Below are 23,932 nucleotides of genomic sequence, written 5' to 3' on the forward strand. Positions count from 1 at the left end.
ATATGTTCTATGAAGTGGCCAGCACACAGCATCCTCGAGACCCTTCTGGAAAAGGAGAGCGTGGATCCTATCGGGTTGTTCTCTGAGCAGACTGTCAAAAGCATTTGGCAGAATATCTCATCCCCCGAACACCAAGGCCTGTGAGATCCTTCATGTACGCTCAGTCCGTCTGCATCATTGCACACTGCCCTCAAAGGGCTGCGAGGGATTAGAGGAGGGAATCTCCTTCCGGAATGTGCCTGTCCAAAGGAAGTCTGGAGAGAGATGCAGTGGTTCTTGTCGAGGTTGGTCCGAGCAGCTCCCTGGCCCAGGGCTCTGTGCTCTACTTACTGTTCCCCAGACAAGCATCGACTGCGCCTGGAGAACCATCAACTCGGTAATAGACTCCTTTTGATCTGCCCGAAACTTGTTGGTCTTCCAGAGCAAGGAATCAACCTCCATCAAATGTTGCAAACTGACACATTCCAAGGCCTAGGATTACGTGCTGAGGAATGCACTAAAGGTTTGGGCAGCAGTTGGGGAAGGACCAATCTGAGCTCTTTTAGCCGAAGTTAAATGCGGTCCGTTCGGTTAATGGTCCCCCCAATGCCTCAAATGTATATAAATATAGTCTTGTATAAGTAAAGATAGCCTTAGGTTTTGTTTGGATAGAATCAAACTCCAATGTTTGTTTGTTTTTTCATATGCTACTGTACAGAACCAAACTGTTTTCGGGATTATATGTATATAAATATAATTTTATGAATAAATTATATTTTTGAAATGAAAAAATGTTAGATTTTACAGTCACATGTACTCAAGTACAGGAATACAGGAGAATAGTGAAAAGTGTACCCAGATGCCATTTTATGGCATTCAATTGCCATTCTAAAATACAAAATACATAACTAGAATTTTGAAGTAAAACAAGAGAAAAAATAAAAGAAACAAAGCCAATAGTTTTAAAAAATCCAGATCTTAAAGTTCTTATCAAAAGAAAAGGAAAAAGTCCAGATTTTAAAGTGTTGTCTCCCTGGGCCTAGTCCTGGCCTGGAGTTTTGGTCAGCCTCATTCTGGGCATGCTCCTTTGCTGCCCCTGTTGTTGCACATGCTCAGGAGTCCAGGCCCGCTCTCGCCCTGTCGAAGATGGTGAGAAAGGCAACTCCTGTGAAACATGCACGGCGAAAAAGCTGGTCCATTAAATATGTTCAAGGCTGAGTTAGATGGGTTTTTGATTAACAGGGAAGTCAAGGGATACATGAAACGAACAGGAAAGTGAGGCCACTAACAGATCCCAGCCCTGTCCACCCCCAACCTCCAGCACAGAGGGTGGATCCAGCACTGGACAGTTTGATGAATTGAGCACTCACAACTAAGGAACAAGAGGAAGTCATCCTCAGTCTCAGGAGAGTAAGGTGAAGAAGAGAAGATGATAAATAATAAAGCTAGCTCAAAGGGCCAAATGTTTTCTGCTCCTACATCTACTTCCCTATACTTAAACTGCTATCTATCAACTCGGGATATCAAACTCAGGTCTTAGCAGGACTCTCAGACATTATGAAAGAACCCAATTATTATTTGAAGAATGACAAAATAGTTGCTTGTTGTCTTGTCAATATTTATCTCATAACCAGTATATAAAAAGTGAAGACATCACTCAACAGAGCATTGCATCCACCACTCAACATCGTTATAACTACACAGATGTTCCTTGTGGGTTTTTCCTGCCTGATCACAGTTTTGCAAATACAATACTGGGAAAAAAACAAATCTTTTCATTCGGAACTTTCAGCTCACTGAGGAGGCTTATCGCCAATCCATATCCATCAACACGGTGGCTCACTGCTGCCTCATAGCACCAGGATCCCAGGTTCGATTCCAGCCTCAGGCGACTATCTGTGTGGAGTTTGCACACTCTCCCCGTGTCTGCGTGGGTTTCCTCCGGGTGCTCCGGTTTCCTCCCACAGTCCAAAAATGTACAGGTTGGGTGAATTGGCCATGCTAAATTGCCCATAGTGTAAGGTGCATTAGTCAGAGGGAAATGGGTCTGGGTGGGTTACTCTTCGGAGGGTTGGGCTGAAGGGCCTGTTCCCACACTGTAGGGAATCTAATCTAATCAAAAAAAAACCTGCTCTAAAAACTCTGCTCAAATTTCAACGTTAGTGACAACTTTCAACCCAGCAGGTGAGACAACCAGCAATGTTCTAACTAAAAACGTTTACACTGTTGCCACTCAAGGCACCATCTCAGGTATAAGGTACCTAGGTACAAAACCTTAGGTAATAAGTAGAAAAATAAAGAAATAAAAGTTCAACATTACAATTCTTCTCAATATAAAGTAGTAAATAAGAACTAGAGTTAAAAATTCCAAATTACAGGCCTTCTTTAGCCTGTCTGCAATGTGCTTTTCCCATGAGGGTTTGATTTCTCTCCCATGCTGGGCTCGATCTCTTGATCCCCGTACCTCCTCACTGCTTTCTCACCCCGACTGCCTCCCTGGTTCACCAGCTGCCTCGCCAAAGCCCCCCAGAGTCCTGCTCTGTTGCCGCCGCAAGCTCCCAGCCACAATTCCGCCAGCGTTCTGCCCAGGTACGCTAACTGCCTTGTAGCTGACCACCAAAACTCCTGTTCTGGGCCCCGAGCCACTGTCATCGCCACCGCCCCCTTCACGACCAAGCTCCCTCCAGAAGGAAAGTAAAGAGAGAAAAAAACTAAAAAAAAAGAAAAATAGTGAAAAAAGAAGGAAGAAAAGCAGATGGCACAGATGAGCTCCAGCTCAGGAGTCCTACACTGCCACCATTTTGAATCAAATTCATCCTCAGTCCCAATGTCAATGGATTCTTTAACAAAAATTCCAATATTCACACCTTTACAAAAACCTACACAGTTCTTCCATACCCTATAAGTCTCATAGATTCTCAGACAGTCATAAAGCATAGAAACAGACCCTTCAGCCCACCATGTCTATGCTGACTAACAATACCAAACTACACTTATCCCACTTACCCGTACTGGGTCCATAGTTCCAGAACTTTCAGTGCTCGTCCAGATGTTTCTTAAGTGTTGAGAGGATATTTGTCTCCATCACCTTCTCAGGCAGAAGATTCCATACACACACCACTCTCTGCGTGAAAAAGTTGCCCCTTAGGTCTCTTTTATATCTTTCCGCTCTCACCCTAAATCTATGCCCTCTAGTTCTGGACTCCCCAACCCCAGGAAAAAGACTTTGTCTATTTATCCTATCCATGCCCCTCATAATTTTATAAACCTTGATAAAGTCACCCCTCAGTCTCCGATGCTCCAGGGAAAACAGCCCCAGCCTGTTCAGCCTCTCCCTGTAGCTCAGATCCTCCAACCCTGGCAATGTCCTTGTAAATCTTTTCTGAACCCTTTCAGGTTTCACAACATCTTTCCAGAATTGCATGCAATATTCCAACAGTGGCCTAACCAATGTCCTGTACAGCCGCAACATGACCTCCCAACCCCTGTACTCAATACTTTGACCAATAAAGGAAAGCATACCAAATGCCTTCTTCACTATCCTATCTACCTGCGACTCCAATTTCAAGGAGCTATGAACCTACACTCCAAGGTCTCTTTGTTCAGCAACACTCACTCGGACCTTACCATTAAGTGTATAATTGATTGAGTTTTTTGAAGAAGTAACAAAAAGGATTGATGAGGGCAGAGTGGTGGATATGATCTGTATGGACTTCATTAAGGCATTCGACAAGGTTCCCCATGGGAGACTGGTTAGCAAGGTTAGATCTCATGGGATAAAGGGAGAACTAGCCATTTTGATACGCAACTGGCTCATAGGTTGAAGACAGAAGGTGGTGGTGGAGGGTTGTTTTTTAGACTGGAGGCCTGTGACCAGTGGAGTGTCATAAGGATCAGTGCTGGGTCCACTGCTTTTCATCGTTTATATAAATGACTTGGATGTGAGCATAAGAGATATAGTTAATAAGTTTGCAGATGACACCAAAATTGGAGATGTAGTGGACAGCGAAGAAAGTTACCTTAGAGTACAACAGGATCTGGATCAAGTGGGCCAATGGGCTGAGTGGCAGTTTAAGGGATTTTAATTTAGATAAATGTGAGGTGCTGCATTTTGGGAAAGCAAATCTTAGCAAGACTTATACACTTAATGGTAACGCCCTAGAGAGTGTTGCTGAACAAAGAGTTCATAGATTCATAGCTCCTTGAAAGTAGAGCCACAGGTAGATAGGATAGTGAAGAAGGCGTTTGGTATGCTTTCCTTTATTGGTCAGAGTATTGAGTACAGGAGTTGGGAGGTCATTGGTTAGGCCACTGTTGGAATGTTGTGTGCAATTCTAGAAAGATGTTGTGAAACTTGAAAGGGTACAGAAAAGATTTACAAGGATGTTGCCAGGGTTGGAGGATTTGACTTTTAGGGAGAGGCTGAACAGGCTGGGGCTGTTTTCCCTGGAGCGTCGGAGGCTGAGGGGTGACCTTATAGAGGTTTATAAAATCATGAGGGGCATGGATAGGATAAATAGACAAAGTATTTTCCCTGGGGTCGGGGAGTCCAGAACTAGAGGGCATAGGTTTAGGGTGAGAGGGGAAAGATAATAAAAGGGACCTAAGGAGCAACGTTTTCACATAGAGCATGGTACGTGTATGGAATGAGCTGCCAGAGGAAGTGGTGGAGGCTGGTACAATTACAACATTTAAAAGGCATCTGGATGGGTATATGATTAGGAAGGGTTTAGAGGGATATGGGCCAAATGCTGGCAAATAGGATTAGATTAAGTTAGGATATCTGGTCGGTATGGATGATTTGGACTGAAGGGTCTGTTACCGTGCTATACATCTCTATGGGGAGAAAGTGAGGTCTGCAGATGCTGGAGATCAGAGCTGAAAATGTGTTGCTGGAAAAGCGCAGCAGGTCAGGCAGCATCCAGGGAACAGGAGAATCGACGTTTCGGGCATAAGCCCTTCTTCAGGAGGCCTTATGCCCGAAACGTCGATTCTCCTGTTCCCTGGATGCTGCCTGACCTGCTGCGCTTTTCCAGCAACACATTTTCAGCTATACATCTCTATGACTCTATAACTATTCAATTGAATGTTTCTGTAGTTTGTGAAAAATCTCATTCACATAGCCACTGCTGAATAGCATCATGAAACAGGAAAACCTATGGTTAAATGTTTTGAGATGCTTTTTCTTTCCAGGATAATTGGAGGTAGACCAGGCAGATTTAAGGTCAGAAAGTGATGGCCTTGGTCATGTGCAATACATATTGTGCAATGCCAGGAACCCATTATCCTGTAGGATAACTCTAAAGCACTCAATTTCTGCAACAGTGAATAAATTCAGGATCCATGTCTGTCCACTGCAAGCCCCCAGTCCACCAGTCAAAGTGCATATCAGTCACAATCAATGTGCACATTGTGTTGCTGCATCTCCAAGCAGCACATAGCCTTATCAGTAAAATATGGATTACCAAGAAATAAGACGACTGTTTCTAAGCAACTTTAAGATTGTTTATTATTAGTTTTATTAAGAAGAATCATTTTAAACATGATGCAATAGCTAAATGGGTAGGAACACTATCCAAACTCTGATAATTGAGGGTGGTGTTTTGATACCAATGGTTGAATGGACACTTTGCACTGAGTGTGTTGATGTCAGTAGCTGTCTAGCTGGACTGATAGGGAAACCTAACCTCAATTACCCTCCTGCACCATCATCCCAGTCACAGAAGGTAGCTGCATGACAAACACTGTCCCCTGAGAGAGCTGCCCCTTGTCTCTCAGCTTTTATAGAGTCATAGAGATGTACAGCACGGAAACAGACCCTTCGGTCCAACACATCCATGCTGACCAGATATCCCAACCCAGCCTAGTCCCACCTGCCAGCACCCGGCCCATATCCCCCCAAACCCTTCCTGTTCATATACCCATCCAGATACCTTTTAAATGTTGTAACTGTACCAGCCTCCACCACATCCTCTGGCAGCTCATTCCATACACGTACCACCCTCTGCATGAAAAAGTTGCCCCTTAAGTCCCTTTTGTATCTTTCCCCTCTCACCCTAAACCTATGCCCCTCTAGTTCTGGACTCCCTGCTCCCAGGGAAAAGCCTTTGTCTGTTTATCATATCCATGCCCCTCATAATTTTGTAAACCTCTATAAGGTCACCCCTCAGCCTCCGATGCTCCAGGGACATTTTATTTCCTGTTTATTTCCAGGGACAGGGACTTCCCTTGTTAATCACTCCTTTGAAATCCTCCATCTAATGGTACAGGAACAAGTGATCCAAATGGCAGAATGATCAGCTCCCACTTTTCCTAACTCCCAGCTCATGGTTCACTGTCATTAATCCAGGAACATCCTCTGGCTCATTCTAAACACTCCCACAGCTGGAGGAGTGCGCAAGGCATCATCTTGGAATGTCAGCAAGGAGGGATGGCCCAGGTGACCCAAAAGCTTCCAAGGCCTGTCCGTCAGAGGGATAAAGAAAAGAGTTTCTCTGCTGAAGTGTCTTTATGTTGCACATAACAATCCATCATTTTTACCGGAGCAATTAAAAACTTCACTATCATTCGATGAAAGTCCATTTTCTCAGATATATCGAGCCCCAGCCCTTAGCTCACCTTGAAAGCTCAGTGCAGAAATAGGACATCTGAAAGTGAACCTGCAAACACCCTCCCTAACAGGACACCAGCTGGGTGGCTGGCACTTAGGATACTCCGCAGTTTTAACCCTTTCAGAGCAATGGAGCTAGGTATCATTTTTTATGCTGGAGTGCTTCGACGTCCAAGATGACACAGAACACGGTACCAAGGTGGAAATGAACCCTTCCACGGTCCCTAACAAGAGGCTATATCTCAGTGGGTATGCCTCCAAGGTCCCTAACAAGAGGCTGTATCTCAGTGGGTATGCCTCCAAGGTCCCTAACAAGAGGCTATATCTCAGTGGGTATGCCTCCACGGTCCCTAACAAGAGGCTATATCTCAGTGGGTATGCCTCCAAGGTCCCTAACAAGAGGCTGTATCTCAGTGGGTATGCCTCCAAGGTCTCCAACACGAGGCTGTATCTCAGTGGGTATGCCTCCACCGTCCCTAACAAGAGGCTATATCTCAGTGGGTATGCCTCCAAGGTCTCCAACACGAGGCTGTATCTCAGTGGGTATGCCTCCACAGTCCCTAACAAGAAGCTGTATCTCAGTGGGTATGCATCCAAGGTCTCCAACACGAGGCTGTATCTCAGTGAGTATGCCTCTGAGGTCATCCTGCATCTTATGTTGGGAATACGTACCTCTGGCTGAGGGCTAATCAGAGCCAGATGCATTGAGCTGTTTGAACACCTTCTCGATTGAAAAGGAATTTGGCAAAGAGGACCCTGTGCTCTCTTGGAAATAAGGTTGACTGGTTAATGTAGATTATGATCCACCTGCTGATTGCAAGAAGTCAAACAACTTTGGACAAATAGCCAAGCAAAAGTTTTGTGGAGGCATACAGCATGGAAACAGACCCTTCCCTCCAACTCATCCAAGTGACCAGGTTTCTCAAACCAGATTAGTCCCATTGGCCTGTGTTTGGCCCATATCCCTCGAAGCCATTTTCATTCATGAACCTATCCCAATGTCTTTTAAATGTTGTAACTGTACCTCACAGCACCAGGGACCCAGATTTGGTTCCAGCCTTGGGCGATTGTCTGTGTTGAGTTTGTGGAGTCTCCCCGTGTCTGCGTAAGCTTCTTTCGGGTGCACCGGTTTCCTCCCACAGTCCACAGATCTGCGGTCAGGGTGGATTGGCCGTGTTTAACTACCAGTAATGTACAGGAATGTGCAGGCCAGGTGGATTAGCAATGGGAAACGCAGGGTTGCAGGGATAGGGTAGGGGGACAAGTCTGGATGGAATGCTCTTCAGAGGGGCGAAGGCCTGCTTCCACACTGTAGGGATTCGATGATTTTATGAAGTGATGCATTTGGTTGAAAGAACATTGAATGACAATATGGAATAGGTGATATAATACCTTCAGGACCTGAGGGTATATGCACACGGATCTTAGAAAGTGGTAATTGTGAAAAGATTTAGTCAAACTATCCAAAGTTCCCAATTTACCGAACTGATGATCTCAGGTTAAAAGAAAACACAAACGAAATTCCTGTCTTTAACAAGAAAATCTCTCTTTATAACAAACAACCTGTCTTCAGTCAATGACATTTAGGAAATATGATTTGAAAACTTATAACTCCATACCTTAAACTCTATCACTTCTTAAATGCCCTCTTTCAAAAACAAACAGACATATAAAGGCAGGCCTGGATTTCCAGGGCATTACCCAATTGGATGCTGAGACAGTCGACAGTGAAGGGGTCCCAGATGCTTCCTCCCTTCCTTCTCTTTCTGTGATGCCAAGGGAAGGACCAAGGCTATGGGCCAAGGGTATTGGCCAAGTCTATGGGCCAAAGTAAGAGCCAAGGGTAAGGGCCAAGGGTGAGGGCCAAGGGAATGGGCCAAGGCTATGTGCCAAAGGTAAGGGCAAAGGCTACGGGCCAAGGCTAAGGGCTAAGGGCCAAGGCTATGGGCCAAGGGTGGGGTCAAGGCAATGGGCCAAGGCTAAGGGCTAATGGTATGGGTCAAAGGTAATGGCCATGACTATGAGCCAAGGGTAAGGGCCAAGGCTATGGGCCAAAACTAAGGTCCAAGGGTAAGGATCAAGGATATGAGCCAAGGCTATGGGCCAATGGTAAGGGCCAAGGCTATGGGCAAGGTCTATGGGCCAAGGGTAAGGGCCGAAACTAAGGACTAAGTTTATGGGCCAAGTGCTGGGAAATAGGACTAGAACAATGAGGTATTTTATTTCTGATTGGAGCAGACTCGATGGACTGGTGGGCCTTTTTTCTGTGCTGTATATCTTCTCCTGTACGGTGTGATCGACAAAGTGCCAGGTGCTGAGAGCTGTGCCCACGAGATAAGGGTTTGTGTTGCGACTTGCTGCAGAGCCAGCAGCAGAGCTCCGAAGTACACAATCTCAGGTTATATTGCTCCATTTCTGCTGCAATCCTTGCTTCAGTTGTCACGATATTCTTTCTAAGGAAAATAAAACTTTTCACAGTAAGAGTCAGATTTTATCCTTTTTTAAAAAATATTTTAATGCAAAAGTTTCCTTTACAAAATCATAAAATTATAAAAATATAACAACCAAAAATTATAACAACCACTACAATGAACTAACTACTACCCTACTCTACAAAACAAATCAAAACTACTCACTACAAATCTATAAATAAATAACGCCACTCAGCGCAACCACACCGAAGCTCCCAACCTTTGGAAGCATTCATTCTCGTGCCCGTATTTATTCGGGATTCTTCTTCCAAGGGCACAAGGCTCACTAAACCTAATCACCATGGCCAAACAAATGCCCTAATTAAAATGGCAGTCAAGTCTATGTCCATGTAATTCAAAAAAGGGCTGCCATGTCTTCTAAAAAAGTTCTGTTTTATGGTGCACCAGATTTGTGAGGAAATCCAAAGGGATGCGTTCCATAATTAACTTCATTCCAACAGGCCCGGGAAGGTTCCCAGACACCCAGCTCATCAAAATATTCTTCCTTGCATTGTAAGTGAGAATGTTAAATACTTCTTTCCCCCATGTGCGTCTAAGGAAGATAAATTCGGCAAGCCCAAGAAGACAGAGACCGGTTTCCCCTTTACTTCGGCCCCCAAGACCCTCTCCGTTACCCCTGCCACAGTGCTCCAGTACCTATGAAGCTAGTGGCATGACCACAAACAGTGAGGGGATCTATGCTGATTTTGCACTTGGGGCAGATTGGAGATGCTCCCTTTTTGAATATCCTAAGACGATCTGGGGCCAAATGAATCCTATGAAGAACCTTCAACTGCATGGCATATGTTCTGTTACAGATCGAGATCTTTGTCATGTTCTCCCAAATGTCCTCTCATGTCTCTGAGGGGCTCTCCACTCCCAACTCTTACTCACAGTCACTCAATGTCATTCGAGACACCGCTCCACAATAGTTGGTAACCAGTACAAACCAAGAATGTGCTTGTGGCATGAAACAATCTCCTCTCTGTGTCAGACCTACAGTTGTTGGTCAAAAGCGTAGTTTTTTTTTGGATGAAGTCCCTAACCTGAAAATAACGAGGAAGGTCCCTGCTGACCAATCCAAATTTGCGGCTCATTTGGGCAAAGGACATCATGACCTCCCCCTCAAACAGGTCTCCGCAAGCAGGAGACTCCCCATGTCGCCCACAGCTCGAATCCAGGGTCCACCATCCCTGGCCGGAATCCCGGCATACCAACTATAGGGGTAAGAAAGGAGATATTAGATAAACTGCCCTTGCTCTGTCGCATTGCTCTCCATACTTTGACTGTATTAATAATGATTGGATTCCAACAGTATTCCATAACTGTTCTTATCCATAACCTACAGGCTACTATGGGGACACCTCACCTGGGAGGCCTCGATATTCAGCTATATTGATCTCGGGTTGTCACAAGCCCAGTCGCTCACGAAGGACAGAAGGGAGCTTAGTTAGCACCTCTTAATATCCAGAAAGTCTACTCTCCCCAACCCTTGGGGTTCCTGCAATTTGGCAAGCTTAGTGAGCGGCCACCTGTGACGCCAAATAAAAGAACTAAACCAGCCAGGGATTCGCCACAACGTTTGCCTTGGAAGCATGGGGGAGCATTCGCATGGAAGAGAACAGACGAAGAAGGACCTTGATTTTGATGGGGGCTATTCAACCGAACAAAGAGATTGGAAGGGCCTCCCGTCTTTGAAGGTCTCGTCTAATCTTGTCGAGCAAATGAGCAAAGTTAGCCTTAAAGAACTGATCAAAGGTGGGAGTAACAAAAAGACGGAAAGAAACCACACCCCCCCCCCCACCACCCCCGTGACCATTTAAAGGGGAATCGTAATTCACCTTCAATATCAGGTATTCCCTTAAGACCCCCACGGGCATAGCCTCTGACTTTACAAAGTATATCCCAAAAAAGAGCCAAATAAATGAGTACATTGTATTAAATGGGGTACAGAAACTGCTGGGTTTGATAAGAGGAGGAGAACATTATCTGCATATAAGGTAATCTTTTGTGCCCTTGATTCCACCTCCCGAGCAGGTACGTTAGGGTCCTTACGGATAGCCTCTGCCAGTGGCCCCATCACCAACATAAACAGTAGCAGTGAAAGGGGCCAACTTTGCTGACTGCCCTACCAATACTGACATTACTAAATTTTACACCATTGGGGAGAACCACAGCCAGAGGGTCACTATACAGGACCTCCACCCATCTGACAAAGACCTCACCGAGGCTAAACCGTTCAAGAGTATTAAAAAAAATTTGGCCTTTCCACCCGGTCTAATGCCGTCTCTGTGTCAAAAGAGACCAAACTCTGAACCGATCGTTACTGAATATGGTCCAAGTGCGCCAGCAATCTTCTAATATTATTGGAAGACCTACGGTCCTTTATAAAAACCTGTCTGGTCCTCCTTAACAATAGAGGGCAACATCTTCCCTCGTCTTCGCGTAAGTGTCTTGGATAAAATGTCAAAGTCCAAATTTAACAGCGAAATAGCCCTATATGAAGCACAGTTCTCTGGAATCTTCCCTTCCTTAAGGATGGGAGAGGTGTTGGCCTCTCTCAGGGATGGTGGGAGGCAGCCATGACTGTACAAATAGTTGTACACATCCAACATTGGCCCTGACAGGATATTTATAATTTTTTTGTAGAATTCTCTTGGGAGACTCTCAGGGCTAGGCGTCTTCCTTCTTTCAAACGGTCTTACTTCCTCCTCTCTCTCACACTGTCACAGGGGCGTTAAGAACAGACACCTGTTCCAAGGTCACACCTGGAAGATCCAGGTTCTTAAAAAAGATGACTCCATTGAGCCCACCTATTCTCACAGTATGCCGACCGATATAACTCAGAGTAAAAACTTGAGATGTCGCACTGATACTTTCAGAGTCACAAATAAGAATCCCAGTGCCTTCTCTAATTGATGTACTGGATTGGAGGGTGGTCTTTTTCTTGGCCAGATACGCCAAGTATTTGCCAAGCCTATCGCCTTGTTCAAACAGCCTTTGTTTGATGGAGGGGAATTCTCTTTGCTGTCTGAATGAGCATGGAATTCAAAGTAACCTGGAGAGCTGCGACTCGCTGCAATTAGTCACTGATGGCCAATCAAAATATGCTGTCTCAGCTGCCTTCAACTGTACCTGGAGCAGATGTTGCTGCTCTCCCTTGTCGCTTACGGCTGGCCGAAGAGACAACTAACCCCCTCTCGTATACGTTAGCAGTCTCCCAGAGTATAGACAGGTTACTAGCCTTACCCGAATTGATAGCCAAAAATCCAAAAATGCTTTAAATTCACTTGTGAAGTACTCAACAAACTTACTGTCCTTGAGAATGAAAGGATCCATTCGTCAATGCTGTGAACCTGTTCCATTGCCTTTAATCTCAACCTTCAAATACAATGCCGCACATCAGAAATGGCTATGTTTTCAATTTTACAGGACATCACCAAATCGAGGAAAACCAAGGGTGCTAGAAAAAGGTCAATCCTGGTGGGACATTGTGTGGATTAGAGAAAAAGGTGAAGTCCCTACTCCTACGGTGGAGGCATCTCCAAACACCCACAAGCCCCAATTCCACACATAAGTCAACCAATTACTTGGATTGTGGAGAGGTATGTGTGTGACTATTGGGCATTCTATCCATTGTGGGGTTCATGACGTGATTAAAATCTCCCCCTATGATGTGTCACATTCTAAGGGCAATCAACTTCAAAAGCACAGCAGTCAGGAATCTGTGTGGAGTGTGCTGGGGGACAGTAGATATTTACGATGTCATACTCTTCACCATGTATTAAAGCTTTAAGAATTACAAACCGCCCATATTCATCTTTAACTTGAACGTAATGGGAGACACTGCTGGACAAGTATGGTCATTTCCCTGCTCTTAGTGTTAAAAGGACAAAAAAAAACCCAACCAAACCTACCCTGCTATAACGTTTGGTGTTCCTTATCAAGATGGGTTTCTTGCAACAGGGCAATATTAACCCTCTCCTTCCCGAGACTTGAAAGTACTCCTTTTTTCTTGACTGGCGAGTGACTCCCCCTAATATTCCAGGTGCACCATTTGAGGAGACACTTAGCCACACCCCTCTATAACAACTGTTGAACCCCTGAAAGGAAGAACCCTACTCACAACTCGCCAAGAGTAAAATAAATGGAGACTCATGGAGTCTAGAAAATACACACACTAAAACTACGTCAACAAAACTTTCAAAAATTACCTCTACTAAAAACCAAACGAAACTAATTCCAATGTACAAAAAACACTTGATGATAGACTCGCCCCCTGCCTACAGGGGGCGCTTACACTACCCGCATACACCTCTACAACTCCTCCTAGCTTGAGCCACGCCCCAAGCTCTGGACAAGGATAAACAACAAAAATAGATATTATGAACAAAGAAATTAAAGGTGGGCACTTGACCCATCCCCAACTCTACACTGACCTTAATTATCACTAAACAAAAAATAACCAACAACACTTTCATAAAATAATTAAAAAAGTACACAAAGTAGAGAAAAAAAAAGGGAAAAGAAAACATTATTGCCCATGTTCTTTGGACCATCCGATCTATTTCAAAGTGTCCAGAAGGTTTCTTGCTTTTCCTGAGGCGTAAAACACATGCATGGACCCTTCATGATTAAAATGGAGCATTGCCAGGTACCTGATGGAATACTGAATATCCAGATCCCTCAGTCTCTTCTTCATCTCATCAAAGGACTTCCTCTGCAGCCGTGATCCGCAACAGAAGTCCTGAAAAAACATGATCTTTGATCCTTTATAAACCAGGGCCTGTGGACCCTTTCCCAACAATCTGGAGGCTCCCATTAGCTTTTGTTTGTCCCTATCGGACTGGAATCACACGAAGACCGCGCTCTCAATCTGCACCTGGCCCACCCAGAAAACACAGCAGCCATTCTTCGAGTAAGCTGGCTGGCTGCTCGCCTTCCTCTCGCTCCTACAGCCTGACCACCCAGATGTTTTCTCTTCAACCTCTATTCTTAAGGTAATCGACCAGCTCTACTAAGGCCTGTACGCTTCTCCAGGGCCTGGATATATCCTGCCAAGGACTCAACCGCGGTCTCTGACGTCGTGGTCTGCTGCTCGAACTCCTCCCGAAATTCTGCAGTCCCTGCTCATGCTTCTGCAGCATGGCAGTGATTGGGTCCAGCCTGGTGCGGTTCTCTTCAATTGATGCCTTGATATTCTCCCAGGGTTTAGCGATGTCTACAGCCAAGCCTTGCTGAGTAGGTGAGTCCATCGACCATGAGTAGGGATTTCAGGGGATGCCACAGCTGCAGCCCCGTCTGATGCTGCAGGGAGTGTCCTGCCTGTTGTGATTTATTCTGTCCTTTACCTCTAGTCACCTTCCCTTACCCGAAAAAGGTGCGCAGCAACTCTACTAATATTAAACTATCAATTATCTCCAAAATAGCTTAATTGGGGAGAGTGAAAGCACCACTTTGCTTTAGTTATGATGTAGAGCTCAGCAAGGCAGACCTGTAAGATCGCCACCATCTTGGATCTCCCCAGACATTGTCCTTTTTATAAAGAGGCACAAACAGTAAAGTGAATTATCAGGAAAACAGGTAAGCTTAATGATTCCAGGGTATTAGTGATCTCTCTCCAGTCTCACTGCTGCCCACTAGTGCTGGGAGGTGTCAGTGCACCAGCAGGCACTCTGTCTGCCCAACCTGCCACAAACATGGCAGAGAGACAGGCAGTCGGGCTAAATGACACCCTCTATACTACAGTGCAGGGTCTGAGGGAGGGATACCGCAGCATTAAGGCCCAGGAACATTCCCTGAAGAGACGTTTGTAACCTATCCGCCACCCGACCCCACTGGAAAGGATCGAATCATAGTCCAGGTTACTGAAATGAGGAGCTGTACATACTCAAGCATTAGTGGAATGCTAATGAATTCACTACTCTGTGTGAATACAGAAGACAGACTTGACCACATTGCATTAAGTTGATGAGAATTGCGACAAGACACCAGGGACATAGAACACTATGGCACAGGAACAGGCCCTTTGGCCTTCCATGTCTCATCCAACCATGATGCCATTCTAAACTAATCCCACCTGCCTGATCCCCTCTGTTTCCTGTCTGTCCATGTGTCTGTCATGGAGTTTCTTAAACATTGTTATTGTATCTGCTTCTACCAGCTCCCCGGCAGCATGTTCCAGGCATCTGTGTAAAAAAAAACTTACCTTGCACATCGCCCCCCAACCTTAACCCTATACCCCCTAGTATTTGATATGGCCACCCTGACAGGCTATATTGCTATCCATGCCTCTCAGAATTTTATATATGTCTATCAGGTCACCTGACCAGGCTCATTCCCCAAAACAAGATCCAGTACAGTCCCTTCTCTAGTTGGACTATTTAAATATTATTCCAGGAATCACAAATTTTGCCAAATCTAGGTTTTCTCCGGGCGCTCCGGTTTCCTCCCACAGTCCAAAGATGTGCAGGTTAGGTGGGTTGGCCACGCTAAATTGCCCATAGTGTCCAGGGATATGTAGGTTAGGTGGATTAGTCATGGGAAATGCAGGGTTACAGGGATAGGGTAAGGTGGTGAGTCTGGATGGGATGCTGTTACAATGCGTCGGTGTGGGCCAAATGGCCTGTTTCCCCACTGCAGGGATTCTATGATCTAAGCCCCTGGCACTAAGGCAGCCCCAGTCAATATTGGGGAAGTTAAAATCACCCACTACAACAAACTTGATCTGCTTCCATATCTGTTCCTCTTTCTGCTGCTGGCCATTAGGAGGTCTTCAGTAAAACACCAGCACAGTGAATATTTCTTATTCCTGAATTCTACCCATATGGCCTCGCTGGATGAGACCTCCAAGATGGCCTCTCCTACTACAGTTGTGACATTCTCCTTCATCTGCAATGCAACTCCCCTATTGCTTTCTCATCCCTCCCTATCTTGCCTGAAACATTTACACTGTGGAACTGCCAATCCTATTTTGCTCCCAACCAAGTCTCTGTGACAGCTGCAACATTGTAGGAACATCTAACTACTGGAATCAAATGACTTTCCCGCCCCCTGCTGTTTGATTTCAGCAAGCAACTAATAACAGTAATATGCTGACAGAGAGAGCCATTGGTACACAGATTCCTCACTGAAAACCCCAGGACACAGTGGCAGTGAGTCACCTTCCCTGTAATCCCTGCAGATTCCCCCATTGTCAGATAGAGATTAGATTAGATTACTTACAGTGTGGAAACAGGCCCTTCGGCCCAACAAGTCCACACCGATCCGCCAAAGCACAACCCACCCAGACCCATTCCCCTACATTTCACCCCAATCACCTAACACTACGGACAATTTAACATGGCCAATTCACCTGACCTGCACATCTTTGGACTGTGGGAGGAAACCGGAGCACCCGGAGGAAACCCACGCAGACACGGGGAGAACGTGCAAACTCCACACAGTCAGTCGCCTGAGGCGGGAAGTGAACCCGGGTCTCTGACGCTGTGAGGCAGCAGTGCTAACCACTGTGCCACCGTGCCGCCCAGAGATCTTTTATTAAATAGCATTAAAATGATCAGTCAAAACCACAGAAAGCTGATGAGCTCTGACTGCATCATATACCAATCGATTTCTAAACACTTCACAATTCCCTGTCACAACCACAAGTTGTGCGGATGAGCAAACAAGCACCATCATTGACACCATCACTACAAAAAAGAACAAACACAGTTTGTTACTGATCCAGACAGAGGATAAAACATGGTCCATTTCTGTCCTGGTCAGTGCAAAAGATAAAGATTTGTCCAAAACACAGTCAAATTACAGATCCTGTCAATGTTAAAGGTCATATGTGATCTGGTCGTGTACAGGAGCAACATAGTCCAAATTGATTCAATAAGTATAAAGAATCAAACATGGTCCATACTGATCCAAGTCAGAAGTCACTTGACACCAAGTTACAGTCACCTGACAAAATACCCAATGAAACACAAAGAACTGAATAAAGAATCCCTACAGAACTCGGTCTATCCAAACTAGACTTAAGTGTGCTGTTCTGAATACACACAACTGTCCCAATAAGCAAACCCCCTTCGAATCCAATATAAATGAATAGAACAGATGCTTACAGGCTGGAGTTAGAAGGGCAGGGGGAGAGAGAGAGATTGTTTCCACACAGCTCACTGTTGAACTCCCAACTGGGTCTGGACTGAACTAAACTGCCCAGCTAGAGAGCTGACCACTCCCCTTTCATTATACAGGTCACTTCTAAAACATGACCACTTTGGCCTGAAGTCTCATCTGTTTACATATAAACAAAAAGCTCTATAAAGCCCTGGTTAGACCACATTTGGAATATTGTGTTCAGTTCTAGTCGCCTCACTACAGGAAGGATGTGAAAGCTTTAGAGAGGGTGCAGAGGAGATTTACCAGGATGCTGCCTGGACTGGAGGCTGTGTCTTATAAGGAAAGGTAAAGGGAGCTAGGGCTTTTCTCACTGGAGTGAAGAAGGATGAGGGGTGACTTGATAGAGACAAGAGATAAAGTGGATAGCCATAAAATGTCTATCACAAGGGGGCATAATTTTAAGGTAATTGGAGGAAGGTTTAGGGGAGATGTCAGAGGTAGCTTCCATACTCAGAGAGTGGTGGGTGCATGGAATGCACTGCCAGCAGTGATAGTAAAGTCAGAGACATTAGGGATATTTAAACGACAGTTGGATAGGCAAATAGATGATTGTAAAATGGAAGGATAGAGACTCGTGTGATCTTAGATCAGGATAAAAGGTCGACACAACATCGAGGGCTGAAGGGCCTGTACTGTGCTGTACTGTTCTATGTTCTACGTTATGTTCACTGACCTCTGGTCATTACTGGGATATTTGCTGAAGACAGAGGGTGCAGTGTTAAAGAAACGTGCACATCGTTAGAAATGGAGCCCAGGGTGAGAACAACAAATAGGGATGAATAATCCTCTAACTATAAGCCCAGTGTCAACCAAACCCAGTCCTTCTATCACCCCAATCCCAGTTCATCTGTCACCCCAAACCTAGTCCCTGTGTCACCCCAAACCTAGTCCCAGTGTCACACAAACCCAATCCCTCTATCACCCCAAACCCAATCCCTCTGTCACCCCAAACCTAGTCAATGTGTCACCCCAAACCTAGTCCCAGTGTCACACAAACCCAATCCCTCTATCACCCCAAACCCAATCCCTCTGTCACCCCAAACCTAGTCAATGTGTCACCCCAAACTAGTCCTTGTGTCACCCCAAACCTAGTCCCTGTGTCACCCAAAACCCAATCCCACTGTCACCCCAAACCCAGTCCCTCTGTCACCCCAAACGCAATCCCACTGTCACCCCAAACCCAGTCCCTCTGTCACCCCAAACCCAGTCCCTCTGTCACCCCAAACCCAATCCCACTGTCACCCCAAACTCAATCCCACTGTCACCCCAAACCCAGTCCCTCTGTCACCCCAAACCCAATCGCACTGTCACCCCAAACCCAGTCCTTCTGTCACCCCAAACCCAGTCCCTCTATCACTTCAAACCCAATCCCTCTATCACCCAAACCCAATCCCTCTGTCACCCCAAACCCAATCCCACTGTCACCCCAAACTCAATCCCACTGTCACCCCAAACCCAGTCCCTCTGTCACCCCAAACCCAATCGCACTGTCACCCCAAACCCAGTCCCTCTGTCACCCCAAACCCAGTCCCTCTATCACTTCAAACCCAATCCCTCTATCACCCAAACCCAATCCCTGGGTCACCCCAAACCCAATCCCTCTGTCAGCCAAAACCCAATCCTTGTGTCACCAAAACCCAATCCCTCTATCACCCAAACCTATTCCCTGTGTCACCCCAAACCCAATCCCTGTGACACCCAAAACCCAGTCCCTCTGGACCCCAAATCTAGTCCCTCTCTCACCCCAAACCCAGTCCCTCTGTCAGCCCAAACCCAGTCCCTGTGTCACCCCAAACCCAATCCCTCTGTCACCCCACACCCAGTCCCTCTGTCATCCCAAACCCAGGCCCACTGTCACCCCAAACCTAGTCCCTATGTCACCCCAAACCCAATCCCTGTGTCACCCCAAACCCAGTCCCACAGTCACCCCAACCCAATCCCTCTGTCACCCCACACCCAGTCCCTCTGTCATCCCAAACCCAGGCCCACTGTCACCCCAAACCTAGTCCCTATGTCACCCCAAACCTAGTCCCTGTGTCACCCAAAACCCAGTCTCCGTGTCACCCCAAACCCAGTCCCTGTGTCACCCCAAAACCAGTCCCTCTGTCAGCCCAAACCCAGTCCCTCTGTCACCCTAAACCCACCCCCTGTGTCACCCCAAACCTAGTCCCTCTGTCACCCCAAACCCAGTCCCTCTGTCACCCCAAATCTAGTCCCTCTGTCACCCCAAACCCAATCCCTGTTTCACCCCAAACCCAGTCCCTATGTCACCTGAAATCCAGTCCCTGTCTCACCACAAACCCAGTCCCACTGTCACCCCAAACCCAGTCCCTGTAACACGCCAAACCCAATCCCTCTATCACTCCAAACCCAATCCCTCTATCTCCCAAAACCAGTCCCTGTGTCACCCCAAACCCAGTCCCTCTGTCACCACAAACCCAGTCCCTGTGTCACAGCAAACCCAATCCCTCTATCACTCCAAACCCAAAACCTCTATCACCCAAAACTAGTCCCTGTGTCACCCCAAACCCAGTCCCTCTGTCACCCCAAACCTAGTCCCTCTGTCACCCCAAACACAGTCCCTCTGTCACCCCAAATCTAGTCCCTCTGTCACCCCAAACCCAGTCCCTGTGTCACCCCAAACCCAGTCACTGTGTCACCCCAAACCCAGTCCCGATGTCACCTGAAATCCAGTCCCTTTCTCACCCCAAACCCAGTCCCACAGTCACCCCAAACACAGTCCCTGTGTCACAGCAAACCCAATTCCTCTATCACTCCAAACCGAATCCCTCTATCACCCAAAACGAGTCCCTGTGTCACCCCAAACCCAGTCCCTCTGTCAGCCAAAACCCAATCCTTGTGTCACCAACACCAAATCCCTCTATCACCCAAACCTTTTCCCTGTGTCACCCCAAACCCAGTACCTCTGTCACCCCAAAACCATCCGCTGTGTCAAGCCAAAACTAGTCCCTCTGTCACCCCAAACCCAATCGCTGTGTCACCCCAAGCCCAATACCCGTGTCACCCCAAACCCAGTCCCGCAGTCATCCAAAACCGAATCCCTGTGTCACCCAAAACCCAGTCTCCATGTCATCCCAAACAAAATCCCAGTGTCACCCCAAACCCAATCCCTCTGTCACCCCAAACACAATCCCACTGTCACCCCAAACCCAGTGCCTCTGTCACCCCACACCCAGTCCCTCTGTCACCCCAAAACACCCCGTGTCACCCCAAACCTAGTCCAGCTATCACCCCAAACCCAGTCCCTCTGTCACCCCAAACCCAGTCCCTGTGTCACCCCAAACCCAGTCACTGTGTCACCCCAAACCCAGTCCCGATGTCACCTGAAATCCAGTCCCTTTCTCACCCCAAACCCAGTCCCACAGTCACCCCAAACCCAGTCCCTGTGTCACAGCAAACCCAATTCCTCTATCACTCCAAACCGAATCCCTCTATCACCCAAAACGAGTCCCTGTGTCACCCCAAACCCAGTCCCTCTGTCAGCCAAAACCCAATCCTTGTGTCACCAACACCAAATCCCTCTATCACCCAAACCTTTTCCCTGTGTCACCCCAAACCCAGTACCTCTGTCACCCCAAAACCATCCGCTGTGTCAAGCCAAAACTAGTCCCTCTGTCACCCCAAACCCAATCGCTGTGTCACCCCAAGCCCAATACCCGTGTCACCCCAAACCCAGTCCCGCAGTCATCCAAAACCGAATCCCTGTGTCACCCAAAACCCAGTCTCCATGTCATCCCAAACAAAATCCCAGTGTCACCCCAAACCCAATCCCTCTGTCACCCCAAACACAATCCCACTGTCACCCCAAACCCAGTGCCTCTGTCACCCCACACCCAGTCCCTCTGTCACCCCAAAACACCCCGTGTCACCCCAAACCTAGTCCAGCTATCACCCCAAACCCAGTCCCTCTGTCACCCCAAACCTATTACCTGTGTCACCCCAAACCCAGTCCCTCTGTCACCCCAAACCTAGTCCCTCTGTCACCCAGGCACAGTCCCTCTGTCACCGAAAATCTAGTCCCTCTGTCAACCTACACCCAGTCCCTGTGTCACCCCAAACCTAGTCCCTCTGACACCCCAAACCAAGTCCGTGTGTCACCCCGAACCCAGTCACTCTGTCACCCCAAATCTAGTCTCTCTGCACACCCAAGCCTAGTCCCTGTGTCACAACAAACCTATTCCCTGTGTCACCAAAAACCTAGTCCCTCTGGCACCCCGAACCCACACCCTCTGTCACCCCAAACCAAGTCCCTCTGTCACCCCAAATCTTGTCCCTCTGTCACCCCAAACCCAATCCCTGTGTCACCCCAAACCTATTACCTGTGTCACCCCAAACCCAGTCCCTCTGTCACCCCAAACCTAGTCCCTCTGTCACCCAGGCACAGTCCCTCTGTCACCGCAAATCTAGTCCCTCTGTCAACCTACACCCAGTCCCTGTGTCACCCCAAACCTAGTCCCTCTGACACCCCAAACCAAGTCCGTGTGTCACCCCGAACCCAGTCACTCTGTCACCCCAAATCTAGTCTCTCTGCACACCCAAGCCTAGTCCCTGTGTCACAACAAACCTATTCCCTGTATCACCAAAAACCTAGTCCCTCTGGCACCCCGAACCCACACCCTCTGTCACCCCAAACCAAGTCCCTCTGTCACCCCAAATCTAGTCCCTCTGTCACCCCAAACCCAATCCCTGTGTCACCCCAAACCCAGTCCCTGTGTCACCCCAAACCCTGTACCTATGTCACCTGAAATCCAGTCCCTGTCTCACCACAAACCCAGTCCCACTGTCACCCCAAACCCAGTCCCTGTGTCACGCCAAACCCAATCCCTCTATCACTCCAAACCCAATCCCTCTATCACCCAAAACTAGTCCCTGTGTCACCCCAATCCCAGTCCCTCTGTCACCACAAACCCAGTCCCTGTGTCACACCAAACCCAATCCCTCTATCACTCCAAACCTAATCCCTCTATCACCCAAAACTAGTCCCTGTGTCACCCCAATCCCAGTCCCTCTGTCACACCAAACCCAGTCCCTGTGTCACCCCAAACCTAGTCCCTCTGTCACCCCAAACACAGTCCCTCAGACTCCCCAAATCTAGTCCCTCTGTCACCCCAAACCCAGTCCCTGTGTCACCCTAAATCCAGTCCCTCTGTCACCCCAGACCCAGTCCCTCTGTCACCCCAAACCCAGTCACTGTGTCACTCCAAACCCAGTCCCGATGTCACCTGAAATCCAGTCCCTGTCTCACCCCAAAACCAGTCCCACGGTCACCCCAAACACAGTCCCTGTGTCACGCCAAACCCAATTCCTCTATCACTCCAAACCCAATCCCTCTGTCACCCAAAACGAGTCGCTGTGTCACCCCAAACCCAGTCCCTCTATCACTCCAAACCCAATCCCTCTATCACCCAAAACTAGTCCCTGTGTCACCCCAATCCCAGTCCCTCTATCACTCCAAACCCAATCCCTCTATCACCCAAACCCAATCCCTGTGTCACCCCAAACCCAATCCCACTGTCAGCCAAAACCCAATCCTTGTGTCACCAAAACCCAATCCCTCTATCACCCAAACCTATTCCCTGTGTCACCCCAAACGCAATCCCTGTGACACCCAAAACCCAGTCCCACTGGACCCCAAATCTAGTCCCTCTCTCACCCCAAACCCAGTCCCTCTGTCGGCCCAAACCCAATCCCTGTGTCACCCCAAACCCAATCCCTCTGTCACCCCACACCCAGTCCCTCTGTCATCCCAAACCCAGGCCCACTGTCACCCCAAACCTAGTCCCTATGTCACCCCAAACCCAATGCCTGTGTCACCCCAAACCCAGTCCCACAGTCACCCCAACCCAATCCTTCTGTCACCCCACACCCAGTCCCTCTGTCATCCCAAACCCAGGCCCACTGTCACCCCAAACCTAGTCCCTATGTCACCCAAAACCCAATCCCTGTGTCACCCAAAACCCAGTCTCCGTGTCACCCCAAAACGAGTCGCTGTGTCACCCCAAACCCAGTCCCTCTATCACTCCAAACCCAATCCCTCTATCACCCAAAACTAGTCCCTGTGTCAGCCCAATCCCAGTCCCTCTATCACTCCAAACCCAATCCCTCTATCACCCAAACCCAATCCCTGTGTCACCCCAAACCCAATCCCTCTGTCAGCCAAAACCCAATCCTTGTGTCACCAAAACCCAATCGCTCTATCACCCAAACCTATTCCCTGTGTCACCCCAAACCCAATCCCTGTGACACCCAAAACCCAGTCCCTCTGGACCCCAAATCTAGTCCCTCTCTCACCCCAAACCCAGTCCCTCTGTCAGCCCAAACCCAGTCGCTGTATCACCCCAAACCCAATCCCTCTGTCACCCCACACCCAGTCCCTCTGTCATCCCAAACCCAGGCCCACTGTCACCCCAAACCTAGTCCCTATGTCACCCCAAACCCAATCCCTGTGTCACCCCAAACCCAGTCCCACAGTCACCCCAACCCAATCCCTCTATCACCCCAAACCTAGTCCCTGTGTCACCCAAACCCAATCCCTGTGTCACCCAAAACCCAGTCTCCGTGTCACCCCAAACCCAGTCCCTGTGTCACCCCAAAACCAGTCCCTCTGTCAGCCCAAACCCAGTCCCTCTGTCACCCTAAACCCACCCCCTGTGTCACCCCAAACCTAGTCCCTCTGTCACCC

This window comes from Chiloscyllium plagiosum, unplaced genomic scaffold, assembly GCF_037043375.1.
Source record: "Chiloscyllium plagiosum isolate Xiang-an unplaced genomic scaffold, Cpla_swu_hap1 HiC_scaffold_26, whole genome shotgun sequence".
Lineage (NCBI taxonomy): Eukaryota > Metazoa > Chordata > Chondrichthyes > Orectolobiformes > Hemiscylliidae > Chiloscyllium > Chiloscyllium plagiosum.